We start from the raw sequence: 15,039 nt of genomic DNA, 5'->3' as shown, positions 1-15,039 counted from the left end.
GGGGGTGTTACAAAGTGGTATCAGAGCGACGATTTTGGAACTTGTAACCAATGAACCTAATGAACGTAGTGAGTCTAATAAAATGAACCTGGTGTTTGTGTATTGGGAGCCCTAGCAATTGCTTGATTTTGGGTGAGAAGGCGCCCTCTTTCCAAAATCCTGGCCCCAATATGCTTAAGCCAGCCACTCCAAATGGGAATATTGAGTCGGGAATTGTGTGTGTGTGTGTGTGTATGTGTGTGTAGTGTACGAATGGATATAGGTATATGTGAGTCTGAGATGAGGTCTTGTGTGTACAAGTGGTAGAGTAGGAATGAGTAGTTGTTTGCATAGTTGTGTATACGTAATTGTATGTTGATGTATGACGGGGTGTTTGGACAGTCTATATGAGGATATATGTTGATGCGAAAGTTGGTAATGGGTTACAAGAGTGCTATATGTGATAGGCGATATGGACTTGCTATGTAGTGTTGTGGAATTTGACATATGAATAATGTAGAATGCCGTTTTGAATGTGCGTAAATGTGTGGATTATAACATGTGATCGCAGAATTGTATGTGGTACGGCAAGTAATAGAGTTGAGATATGAGTAAGTGGTAGTTGATTTACAGGTTGTAATATTTAATAAAATAGAATACACATGTTGTATGGTAGAATTTTATATGCATAAGTATGAGTAGAACATTGTTGTTGTTGTCGTTAAGATAGATATGTGAGTTAAAGTATGTCATGGTCGAATTGAATCGTGTGTTGTTTGGAATGTAATAGAACGGGAGTAGTAATGTTGATTGCGGTAGTCATGTTTTAATCGAGTTTGTAATCTTTTGTCACTTGTTTTAATATTACTCGGCCGAGTACGAGTGCCTACATGACCAAGTAGGCCTTACTCGATCTAGTAGTTGGGTCACTTGATCGAATTCCCTGAAAAACAGAATCGTTGTCTCTTCTGCCAAGCGGAAACTCGATCGAGTAACCCTAACTCGATCGACTAGAGGCTACTCAATCGCGTACCGCAGTTACTCGATCGAGTAAGTATAAATTAGTAGTAGGTAATAGTGTTGGATTTTCTGAAATTTCGATTTATGCCCAAAGTTCTTGCATTATAATTGTTGTATTTTGATAAGAATCACTTTAAATCATTATTGTTGATGTTATAAATTGCAAAATCAAACCGATTTGTGACTATATGTGGGCCGAATTTTCTAGGGTTTGCTCTTGAAAATTTGATTTATTCATCTTTTGCATGTTTAAAGGTTGAAATAGAGTAGGGAATGCTATTAGTATCATGTTTAGTGCTTGATTTTGGTTAATTTCACCCCAAATTTCATCTTAAAACTCCGTCTTAAAAGTGCCCAAAACTGAAATTTTGCCCCAATTTTGGTGATAATAATCAAATTGTGAAGTTTATTTTGAGGGATTAAGGTCCAATTACTTCCACCACATGTGAAAATTTGATGTTTTGAAGATTTGAAATCATCTTTTTCTAGAATTATAAGGGAAAAAGAAGTGGAAAATTCTTGTTTTGTCTCAAAATTGTACTTGTTTCGGCAAGTAAACCCACTTTAGTTGTTGTTTTTCTTCACATGAATCCTTTGAAAAGTTTACTTTGATTATATGAAACCCGATGTGTGTGGCTAAAAACATGTTGAAATAGATGCCGAGAGTTGCAGCTGCAACCCGCCAAGGCAAGAGGTCAAGAGCCGCTGAGCCTGAGGTAGGGGAGGGAAGTCAGGGGCTTACTGTTCCATCGGTTCCTGAATACCCTACTATAGTCTTTGCTGATTTTAAGCAAAGGGATGTTTTTTGTTGAGTTGATGAGTCGTCGCATGAGACCTACTAGGTGCATCGACACGGGTATTTTGAAAGACCTGAAAATAGAGGTAGATGTCAGCCACATCTTGGAGATACTGGGGTTGGAGGGGTTGTGTCATCTAAGGAAATACTCTTATCCTTTTATGACCTTAGAGTTTATGAGTGCCTTCACCTATGATGTGGTGGAGAAGACGGTAGAGTTCTGTCTGATGAACACTAGCTTTTATCTGACCATGGACCAGTTCATCGATCACCTAAGGCTTTCGCGAGCCAATAAGGGATATCTTAGAGATGTCTCGACTGAGTGTGGTGCCAGCAGCTACATGCCTTGTTTCACCGATAGACCTGCCCCTACTTCAAGTAACATGTTGATTAAAGACGTTCAACATGTTACTTTGAAGATCTTTCTCCTAGCCCTGACCTGTTTACTCTATGATAGGAAGGATGTGAGTAAGCTCAACTCACACGAGGTTATGTTGTTGGTCGCTTACCTGAACCCCACCCGAGTGCAGCGCATAGCTTACAGTGCCCCGGCCATCGTGTGTGCCAGTTTGGCCTTGATGGATAAGTCTCCGACCCGTTACCTCAGTTGTGGTGCTATTGCCACCCGTTTAGTAGAGAGGTTGACTAACTTTGAGGCCTCTTCGGCTCTCAAAACTTTGGTTCTGGTTGTTCCCACTATGAACATGGCTTACTTCATCGCTCAGAAGTGGCTGAGAGAGTTAGAGGAAGGTGGGTTGGCTTTAAGGGTGAGAGGTAGGAGTTGGATTAGAGTACCCGACCCGGACCATCTTCTAGTTACTGAGCCGTTGACTATGGTTGTGGTTGCATCGGACACAGATGATGATGAGCCCGCTCCTACCCGTCAGACCTATCTGATCCTAGACGACCTTTTGGAGGAGATGCTGTTGGAATATGTGTCCTCCGACAATAATGCGATCACGACTGATGATCATGATGATCACATGTTTAAGTCTCATTAAAATGAATACAATTGGGATGTAATTTTGTTACTGTCAACTGGTCAACATATATCGGTAATGATTGGTCGACTAGAGTTTGACATTCTCGTCGTGTGACGGTGGTGATCAGTTGACCCCCTAGGTCATACCTAAAGGGCAACACTCTTAATTGATTATTTAATTAATCGTATAATGTTACGAGTTAATTAAATTACTTGAAAATTGACGGACGATTTTGGAAGTAAAATTTACGTATCATATTAAAATGTGATTAAATTAGATACGGTCTGAGTAATTAAATTGTATAATTACTCGGATGAAATAAATTGTTTAATGAAACAATTAAATTTGAATGAATTGTTATAAATACAATCTGTTGTGATTTATAAATGGTAAAATATTTTGGCACAAGTAATTATGAAATTACTAAGTCGATTTTTGTATGTGACGTATTTTTATTAATACGTTGATTTTTAATATGTTAAAAATACATAACATATATATGTGACATATGACATGTAACATATAGACAATTGACAAAAATAATATGGATTCCATATTACCAAATGGGCCGAAATATAGAGGGATTTAAGCTAATTATATGTTGTTTGTAATTAGTGGAAAACACAATGATTAAAGGCAACCCTAGCCATGCATACCTATTGTTCCTTGTGAAGAACAATTTCTTCATGCATTGGCTCCCCTTATGTCCTCCTCTTACACGGTTTGGAGAAGCACAATGCCATCATTGTTTTTCTTATAATTTTCACCTAATAACACTAAAATGTTTTAGTGTATTCATTCTAATTCCATCATCAAATATAGGGATTTCTAGTGAGATAAAATCCTCTCTTCCTCTCTCTAAATAACCGAAAATAAATAAGAGTTTTATATTTATTTTGGTTCAATTTTCTACTAAGATTAATATTATACTAGATCTTATAATATTAATTGTATTAAGGGTTAAGCCTTGGGTATAATACATAGGGAGAGATCTTACACTTAGATCTTCATTCTTCCATTGGAAAAGCTCAAGAACAAGAAGAGAAAGGTGATCTCTCTTGTGCCCTAATAGCCGAAATCTACTATGTAAGGACATGATTTCTCCTCTATTTATATTATTGTTTGCATGCATAAGATCCGTAATTAATTTTATGACAATTTATTTAGACATATAAGAGTATGTTAATTTGTATATGAATCTACATTTCCTTCAATCGGTATCAAGAGCCACGGTTGTTTGCATGCAAATTGGTTAAAAGTTTTTCCGAGTTATATGAATAACAAAATAAAACTTGTAAAATTTGTGTTATTATGATATATCACGAAATAATTACATGCATGTTAATATTTCTGGTCCTAAACTTGTAAAATTTGTGTTATTATGATATATCACGATAGTGGAGTCTTTCACTCCTACGGAGTGGACCCGGCCACGTTGGGAGTCCTTGAGAGCTATCCCTACGAATGTCTAGCGCCATGGAGAGCATGAGGAGACATCAGCACGGGAGCGACGACCGGAGGAGGCACGTCAGGAGCCGACACATCTGGAGGAGGAGGAGGAGATGAGGAGATAGAGGAGGACCGAGGTGGCGACCCCGAGTGATTTCTTGTTGTTGTTGTTTAGCGGACTTATGATACTTGTTACATTCGTTTTGATCGTACTTGGATTTATCTTGGTTTGTAGTTGGCCATAAGGCCGTATTTTGTTGGATTTCTGAATTTGTCATGCAGGTATATGATGTCGGGGTGAAACCCCGGAGATTTGTTATATTTTTTGGCGTAACGTTGCATGAAGAGGGAATTCTGACCTGCAGCTACTCGATCAAGTGCCCTCAACTCGATCGAGTACCTGCTTTGGACCATTTAGGGAGTGTTCTGACCTCTAGATACTCGATCGAGTACGCTTCACTCGATCGAGTAGCCTACCCTGGACTTGATCGAGTAGGCCCAACTCGATCGAGTGCCCCCTGTTGTGTTTTTAATCCGTTTCTATGTATTAGTTGGCATCATAAGAGTACCATATTTATAATATATTTCGTTCTCATGACTAGTAAACACATTTTTATGCTTTATATTGCAATACATGTGATATCAAGACGGTTTACACTAGTTCTAATCCTATGTGCTTAACTAAACTCCTTCAGTATTATCCTGCATGGTGGTTAAGTTATATCATCATTGGTAATAATTTCAAAGCTAGTTATGTTGAGTAATCATGTTTGTAATGTCACCTAAACAGTTAAAATAATTTCCACATATATTGGTTTGGTAAGTTGCGCTTCATTTAGTCGTTTGTGCGTTGTTTTATTTAGTATACCCATATGCATACATGTTATACAAGTAATGTCAAAGGAGGTTAGATTGCAATTGTTGGTTTTCAGCATGTGTTGGATCATCTCATAATGTCAAGATAATGTGACAATTTTATTTCCATGTAATTTTTTATATCTCATCTTGAAGGTGAACTTCGGGGACGAAGTTCCTTTTAAGAGGGGAAGAGTAATGTCGCATGAGAAAAATGTCAAAAATATCGTGTTTTGTGTAATTTATTAGTAAAAGTTTAATATGTTGTACACCATTTTGTTAAATAAAATTTAAACTTTGGTTGCGTGAAAGTAATGTAAGTAATTGTTAAGTAAAATTTATTAAGTAATTTAATTTGTTGTGCAATATAAGTGTTGTGTAAATAATTTAAATGAATGTTGAATCATTTATTGAATAATTGATTGGTAATTTACTGTACATTGGATGCTTAATGATTAATTGTTGGATGAGTAAGTAGAGTGTTTGTGCCAATTGTCTATGATATGTATGGTGCATGGAGTGGTGCAGTGTTAAAATTTGGTTGGTAAAATAGAAGTACCAGTCTGTGATAGTGTGTCTTTTCGTGGGCAATACGTGGTTGATGACTCAGTAGGAAGTTATGTGGATGGTCACATTTGCGGAAGTAGATGCTGATGATGAGTAGTCGGTATGGAAATTGGGTGGTATGTTGGGAATGCCTAAAATCATTTTCGTCAAGACGAGTTGTCGTCGGTTACCTTAGTTCATGTTACACCTTGAGTTGTGGGAGACGACGAGTTGAACTTCGGGGACGAAGTTCTTTTTAAGGGGGGAAGACTGTAATACCCGCCCTGTTAGGGACCCGTTGATCGTCGTTGACTGATCTTAGACACGTGTCTAGACCTCTTGAGACCTTTGTTGGTTCGATTTTACGTTATGATAACTCTTGGGATTGGAAGCTCGATCTAGAGTAGGCTACTCGATCGAGTAGCTTAGTGACTAGATCGAGTAAGTCGAGTTCAGCGGTAAAATATAAATCGTGAAGTCATGAACCCAAAATCAGTTTTCATTTCATTTCTCCTAAACCTAATCGTCGATACATCTCCCTCTTTCACCAACCTTCATTCCTTGGAACCCTTTGAGCTTTGATACACCATGGGATTTGGAGGCATGAGTCGGGTAGCGGTCTTGTCGCCGGAACACTGAGCATAGGTAAGTCATCATCATCATCGTCTTCCTTATTTTTGGTTGTGGCTGTGATTGATAGTAATAGGGTTTGTCATACTGTTTGTAATAGGTGGTAATGGTGGTTGCTTGTCGTCATATGGTCATATGCGGTGTTGTTACTGTTTGCTGAAGGTAGGTTTTCCTACTCAGTATTGTTGATTGTCTGGTATGTCGGTTGTGTTGATTAGTTTGTATTGGTATTGTTGATAGTGTAATTGGTTGTTGTTGTTTGTCTGTGGTTCGCGAGGTGCGCCCTTGGCTGAGTGGAGTCACTTGTGGGAGTGGCTTCATGCCCTTGATTCGCCTGTTGTGGAACCCGCCACAAGAGGGGATGTGAACATTAAGGAACATGGGTTTTCCCTCGGTAAAGATGAGCGGGGCTTAGGTGGGAACGGCTGCGGTCCCCTATTGGCGGTTTGGAATATCTGTTGCGATGGATATTCTGGCAGGACTTTACCTTCGGGTAGTCAGATGAGTGATGGGTGATTGGAAGTGGTGTTGGGTTGTGTATGTTGTACCTAGTGTTTTGTGTTGTTCTGCAGTTACTGACCTTGTGTGGTGTTGTCTGTGTTTCTTCTTGTGGTGTGTCTGTCGTGATCAATTATGGTGAGCAGTCAGTCTTAGCAGGTGTTGATATATGGAGCTTAGCTGGGTGCTTTGGAGGGACGAGTCTATCACGAGTCATGGCATGGACAGTATCACCGTAGTTAATAGTGTTGGGCACCAGTTGTATCTATTTTTTGTTGAGTTTGACTTGTAATAAACTTAATTGTTCTTCTATTGATGTTTGATATTTACTATTCCTCGGGCAACCGAGATGGTAACGCCCTTATCTGCTGGGGAAAGTCTTGTTAAGACTCCTTGGTAGATGCGGGTGTTACACATTATCCGTACAAAAAGACAAAAAAAAAACTAGTCGTCATACACGTCTTCATAGTAGGGACGCATGTCCGCAAACAAATCCTCTAGACGCTCTCTCTCCATCTCCTCATTGGGTTGTTGGAAGACGTTCTTGAATTGACGACTAAGAGCTAAGGCGATCTCCGGCTCCTCATGAAACTCGACAGTACGAAAATGGAGGCGGTGTGAGGGAGGATAGAAATAGGGGTGTGAAATCTATGCATACCAACTCATGTACCCCTGAGCATGCTGTAAAGGCATAACTGCTTTAGTTGACCGATGCCGGAATGATATGATAGAAGTTGGGATTCCCCATGACCTATCAGGCTCTTCCCCGAACTGAAGCCTTTAATTCTCGTTTCCCGGGCGATACTCAAGAGACGGAATCGGCATCGGGTACGGGATAGTCTGATGATAACCAAACCAACGCATGCACCGATCGGGCTGGTACGGCTCTACTATATCAAGATGTCTGATAAAACCCGAGTAAAGCGACACCCTACAAGATACCTGGGGACGATTCCTGTAGGGCAACCATCGGACATGCTCTATCCTAAGATCATCCAAACTATGGCGATACATCTGAAAACTCTCGGAATCACCCTTAGCTCGAGGCAAGCGGGCCCAAGCCTCGACTAGATGTCGGTCCTCAAGAAAGAATCTGGCGCCGGGTCGGAACTTGGGAAAACATTTGTATATCCATGCCTGGAGTAGCGGTAGACACCCACTAACACCAGTACTATCTCGGCGCGATGTTATCCCAAACTATCGGTATAAGTAAGCCAAACAAGCGGCACCCCAAGCATAGGAATCAACCTGATCAAGACTTTCAAGCAAGAGCAACAACTGAGCGTTCACCCTATCACCGCTCTTATCCATGAAAATAGTATGTCCCAATAAAATCAAGAGGTAGGCCCGGAACGAGTCATGCAAGGCATTCCTCAGCTCTGTCGTAAGTAAACTAATATTCTTATAGCGCGGTGGTACAACCTTGGACTTAAGAACTCCATAAAACCTAGCAATCTTCCTCCTCAAACCACTATCATCAGCCTCGGTCATATCGTCCACAAACACCCGCTCACCACTAACAGGTAGGCCAAGAATCTAATCTCTCCAAAAGGTATATGGAAAGTGTTAGTATCCGGGTGCCACCTCTCGATAAAAGCACCAAGGAGGTTATCGTCTAGACCGGTGGTAAAATAACCCCTCAAAACCCCAAGCCCGCTCGCCTCTACCCTAGCGGCAACAACCTCGCAGAGATATATCTCCTTAATATCTCTCGCAACTTTCGGCCTCTCGTAGCACTTGAGCCACAACCTCATAGTCTCCGGGTTAGGATCCAACCAACACTTGAATGAAACTTGTCCGGCAAAACTCCGTAAGATGGCAATGTTACTAGGACCACCAGGAACGGGTTCTCTCAGGACCCAAGAAGTATCCCTCTTCGGCCTCCTCGCCCTATCCGTGCTAGAGGACGTCTCTCTAACACTCGAATAGCGTCCTCTACGATCCCGGTGAACCCTCTGAGTCAACACTCTCTTGTATGACGGGTTCTCTACGACCCGATACTCTCCAACATCCTCGTCCTTTGATCCCTCATCCAACGGCTCCTCCTCTCCAACATGCCAGTAACTATCGGCAACCTCTCGTGACCTCGCCTCCTCCGAATCACTACGGACGTGACCAGGAGTAGGCATATTAACCATGCGAGTCGGCTCTCGAAGTGGAGGTCGCTCTAGGTGGGCTTGTTTAACCCGTAAACGACACTTCGACATCGTAACAATCCGACCATGGTACGGTCGTGTCCGGGTGGCGGAGGCGGAGGTTGCATAATGGCCTTTCCTCTCTCATTTCGATCTCCCATCATCATTAATCAAATAAAAATTGTTATAAAACACACTCACCGACTAGAAAACTTATAAAGAAAATTTGGCAAAGAATAGCAATAAACACGGTTTTTAAAAATAAAAATTGAACGAACCATGGACAAAAGTTGACATTCAACAATCGACCATGGACCAAATAAGGAGATTCAACGTTTGACCATGGGCGAAAGTTGAATCTCAACGTTTGATCATGGACGAAAGTTGAATCTCAACGTTTGACCATGGATCAAACGAAGAGACTCAACGTTTGCCATGGTACTAACGTTCAAATCCAACGTTTGTCCATGGTGCGTGGCAACGTTGAATGCTCACGTTTCAGCCATGGTTCAACATTGAAATCCAACTTTCACCATGGGTTCAACGTTGAACACCAACGTTTCATCATGGCTTCCCCTTCCGCAATTCCTTCGAATATAATTCGACACCAACAACAACATAAATCGACATATAATTCAACCTATTTCGCATACAACAAGACAATTACAACTAATTAACACGAAACAACTAACCAATTCAAAAATAATTCAACTAATTGGATACATCCAAAAACATAAACTGATTACACCTAATTCAATTAAATAACCAAATCCAAGTCATATAATCGATTACCAACAACAATAAGGGAAAGAAACAATTATAAACAATTTAATTTCAAAGTTTAAATTCAATTATAAACAATTTCATTCAATTCCTAAACTAATTTAGCAAAAACAAAAACAAAGGAAAATTCACTAACCTTTTATAGTGTTGGACGACGGTTAATGGCAGTGGTGGTGGCGTGGTGTCTGCGGCGTGGTGATAGCAGCGGCGACGGCGTGGCAATGGTGGTGGCAGAAAGAAGGGAAGGTGGTGAAAGGTGATGGGTTTATTTTTGAGTTTTTTGAATTAGAGAAGATGTGTGTTTGTTTAGTGAGATACTAGGGGTAATTATCGTCTTTTTTTTTGGAAAAATGTCGTCGATAGTTACTAAATCGTCGTTGATGTTTACAAATCAGGATATAATATAGGAATATCCTTGGATTATTCCCCAAGATAACTCTGTTATAAATTGTATCTGATTCTCATCAATGATAATCATCATTCATCTCATTATATCTAATTATATCGTCTTACAAACCCATATATAAAATCATATATAGTAAGAATCTAGATAACTTCTGGATGATGGTAATGGCTTGACTACCATGTCCTAGGAGTCTAGGACTCTTAGTAAATACTCACAAAGGGAGGCCTAGAATATGAAAAATATAGTGAAAGACAAAGACGACATCTGAATTCGGTAAAGCATCGATTTTGAGGTAGTAAAAGTAGAAAATCAAAGCATAATTTCTTTTAGGGTCCATGTAGATAAACCATAAATGATGGAGACTGATTTTTCTCTATTTTCTTTTTTCTTTAATGTTCACACCAATTAGCTTCACTTAGGTTTTCGATCAACTCGAAGTGAAATCAAAACCTTTTTTTTCCAACCAAAAGCTCACCAAAAAGTCAATATCTCACAACTCATTAGGACTCAAACTCATTAGGACTCAATTACTCAAATAATATATAAATACTTAATCAGACCTTCATAATACGCATAAAAGTATAATCTACTCCGTATTAATCAATTTTATCAACAAATGTGCTTTTCAATACTCTCCCAACTTTTTTTCCGCAAGTCTCAATGCCGTTGTAAATTCTTCTTCAACTTTCTAAAATTGGCGGCTTTATCTTCAAAGTTAGTAGTACAATATGACTACTGAGTAGGGGATAAAGCCAAAAATTTAATCAATAATCAATTGGTTATGCAAACAACTTGAATTCAATTTTTTAGGGTAAAAACATTGTTGTTAAACTCCCGATCTGGACAATTCTTGTGACACCCCCGGATTTCTACGAAAAGAAAATGCAAACTTTGCAGCGGAAAAACCGATGTTTTAAACACTTTGATATTGAAAACCACGGAGTCACTATACAAACCAGAAAGTTGAGTTTTAATAAAGTTTTTATACAAAATACAACTTAGCAAGGTGAGCGGGATCTTAATCCCTAAATAAAACTCAAAGATAAAAAAAATATGTACAATTCTAAACTACAACGAGGAAGGTCAATCGTTGTAAGTACAACGCTCGCTAGCTCACACGTCTTCACCCCCAAGAAGCAACATTATCACCTGTCATTCCACTACTACAGATACAGGCTATAACAACGGTTAAAAACCGTTGTTATATAAAAAAGCGGACGTTGTTAAAGCGTCCGTTGTAGTAGGTTTTAACAACGGTTGGTTTTTCTAAGAAACCCGTTGTGAAAACTATTAACAACGGTTTAAACTAGAAAAAACCGTTGTGGAAAGTGTGACTAAAATTTGGTGGGAACGTTATAACAACGGTTACAGTATAAAAAACCGTTGTTATAACTAAAGACAACAGGTTTTTTTTAAATAACCGTTGTTATTGATTTTTTTTTAAAAAAAAAATAATTTATATATTACTAGATGCATGCATTACCATTTACTGATGCAAAATCCCTGCATATGAAAGGACATAATATATGGAATGAGAAGGGTTATAAGATTTGAAGAAGATATGATGGCACAACTTCCTAAACATATATTAATTAAAAAACAACTCAAAGGACACATTACTAAGTATAAATTCATGCATTATCTCAATAATCATTCCATATTATCTCACTATCACGTCCTAAACTGCTCCAAACCCTAAATCTTTAAAACAAACTTCAAACTTCCTTCAACACTTCCTTCAACAATGAATGATACCATCCGTAATACATGCATCATGACCAAGTACAACAAGAGTTTCATCCGCCGGCTGCTGGACATCGAGGACATGTTCAGGAGTTACCCTGAGGACGCTCGGACCGCACTCAAGGACGCCAAAAAAAACGGCTTGACAGAGCAGAAGCTGTTGCAGCTATATGACGTTATAGCAAATGCGGAACGAAACCTCCAAATAGCAAAGGAGGAGAGGATGGATATCATAGAAGAGAATAAGACTCTCTATGCATATCTAAGAATTGAATTTTTAGCAATGTAATTCGTTTTTTATGTATTTATATTATATATTAATTAATTAAGTTTATTATGCATTCCTCTCCATCATCTTCTTCTTTTGTTTTATTTTATTTAATTTGTTTTACAAGCTAATAAACGCAGAAAAACAATAGTGACAAAACTAATAATGCAAATTAAATGAAATAATTAGAGAAAGAAAATAATTAATGAGATGATGACAAAACCTAAAACCATGCATATAAAGCGATACCTGATAATTAGAGAAAATAAGAGATAACGACAACAACAGTGCTGACGGAGATGATAAAGCAGTGACGATGAGAAAGAGAGAAAGAGACGATGATAAAGTGTGTGTTTGTGTTTCTGTATGTGTTTGTGTTTGTGTTAGGTTTAATTTGTGTTTGTGGCTGTAGCTGATCTGTGTTTGTGTGGTTTATATTATGGAAAGTATTGACAACGGTTTTTACACAAAAACCCGTTGTCATTAGATTATATATTAACAACGGGTCCTTAGAAAACCGTTGTTAAAAAGTATTAACAACGGCTTCAAATATAACCGGTGTAATTACTTTTCGCTAATTTTGCGGCAAATTATTAAAAACTGTTATTATGTATTACAGAGTAAACTGTTGTTATTAGTTTTTATATTAACAACGGTTGTGAAAGTTTGACCCGTTGTTAAAACCTATAACAACGGTTATCAACACATAACCGTTGTAGTTAAGTTTAGTAAAATTCGCGCCATCCATTCTACAACGTCTATGGTAATTTTCGTGAATAAGCGTTGTTAAAGGGGCGTTGTAGTTGCCTGGATTTGTAGTAGTGTTCATGTAAACATGAACGCCACAGTCAGTGGGGAGTAACTCAAGGTTCTCCCAGCCACATTATATCAAAATGAACATAACAAAGAACTCAAATAAGGCAATGCATAATAAATACGGGATACAATTCACTTGAACAAATAAGCATGGGATCATTCATGTTAGAATAATAAGAGAAAGCAAGATAGAATAGCAAATGAGCATATCATAGGCATATTTAAGTGAAGTAAAGGAAAGAACATAGATACGGTTATTTAATCACAAGCACTAATTTCAAAGAAATGTGACATATGTGACTATCCAAATTACACAAAACTAGTACTTAAGTCATGTGAGATAGATAAACGAGTAGTCAATCATCGCAACACATATAGTTGAAAACCATAGCCATTACTTTGGAAATCTTCTAACAAACATTGCATGGGACGTGGCTGTTAACGTCGTATGCGCACTCATGGCTTGCATCTCACCATAAGAATGGATGAGCATCAATCCCGGTGATCATATCGCAAGTAGAAGGCTTGCATCTCACCTCTAGTGTCTGATAGGACCAAGACTTTCACATTCAACCACATAAGACGTAAAATCTCGGGTAGAAAGACATATGCCAATGACCAATCAAGCAAGACATTTACTACTCTTAGACTAAATTTTCCCCGGGTAGGACTACGATAATAATACGGTCCTAGTCTAAACCTGGTCAGACTCTCGGAATAAATATTTTCCGATTCGATATACGGCAGAACGGCCCGTATCCAAGACTCGATGACAGACAGAAATTGAGTACCCCAATCGCCAGAACAGCACGAAAGTGGCGGAAAAGACTAAGATAAAACTCACTTGCCAGAACAGTACAAGTGGGTCAAACCCGTACTTAGCAGAACAGTGCAAGTAGGGCGTAAATATAAGTCAAGCAAGAAGACATAGCATTATGGCATTTTCACAAGAATACGACTCATTACAAGTAGTTACTTAGAATAAATCACTCATACTTGAAATATGATGAAACACGTGAAAAGGAGCAAGTAACAACTCATAAGTGAAATATACTATACCATTTCATTCTTTTATACCATGAATAAACATTATGTGTCATATATACATGTTGCTTAAGCATAGTATAAACAAACGATAGCAAATGAGTTAAGTAATGCGAAACACTAGGCAAAATGTAAACAAACCCAAACCGAACCACATTTAAGCTTAACAGCCAAAACCGATGTTTATCATGTGAATAAGACATAAGCAAGGGCTCCAATGATAACAAGTATCAACACACCATACACAAGCATTAGAGCCAAGGTTAATAAGTATACCCATCAAGAAACTAAAACCCCAATTCAAAACAACAAGTTTAGAACTCGATTACAACAAGGGTCAACTTCAAACGACCATAACTCAAGTTTTAAACATGAAAATTATGTGAAAACAATTGTAGGTGATAGCTTATCCTCTTACGGTTCTAACGGTAGGTCATAAGCCTAAAACGAACAAGTAACGAAGGAGTTAGGGCCATTTTACGAAAACTGGTCAGGCTGAAACCGGAACGGGCGGCTTCCCGCGACACATACAAACTACATCTTTATCCCCAAATCAATCTTATCTTATCATTACAATCCAATTGAATAATAACATGTAATTAACAAGGAATTTCATATGTATACTTGAGACGGAAATCAATAGTTTACATATCCAAGCAACCAACTTTACCCAATTGTTCTCAACTCAATAGTCTACAAACTAACAAGTTCATGACATAATTAAACACAAATATTAAGCATGAACAAGACGGTTTACTCACTAACTAGTTTAGATCCCGCGCAATGAATGCGCGGTATTCATAGAGTTACTAATATAGACCTCGTGCAATATATACACGGTATTTATTGAGTGTTACTTTTTAGTGTGTTGTTTATCACTTATTTTTCATGTTTCTCCTCAATGTATTTTGATTAGAGAAATAAATAAAAGTTTAAATCGTAAGAACTAATAAAATGAGTATTTTTTTTTTTTACCGAGAAATTAATGATGTTAATTTACAAATATTTACTAATATAACATATTTTTTAGTTGCAATTTTTTATCATTAAAATTCAATGAATTTTAACAAATATTTACTAATACCATA

This window comes from Silene latifolia, chromosome 1, assembly GCF_048544455.1.
Source record: "Silene latifolia isolate original U9 population chromosome 1, ASM4854445v1, whole genome shotgun sequence".
Lineage (NCBI taxonomy): Eukaryota > Viridiplantae > Streptophyta > Magnoliopsida > Caryophyllales > Caryophyllaceae > Silene > Silene latifolia.
The sequence above is the reverse complement of the archived record's forward strand: the minus strand, read 5'-3'. Positions refer to the sequence as shown.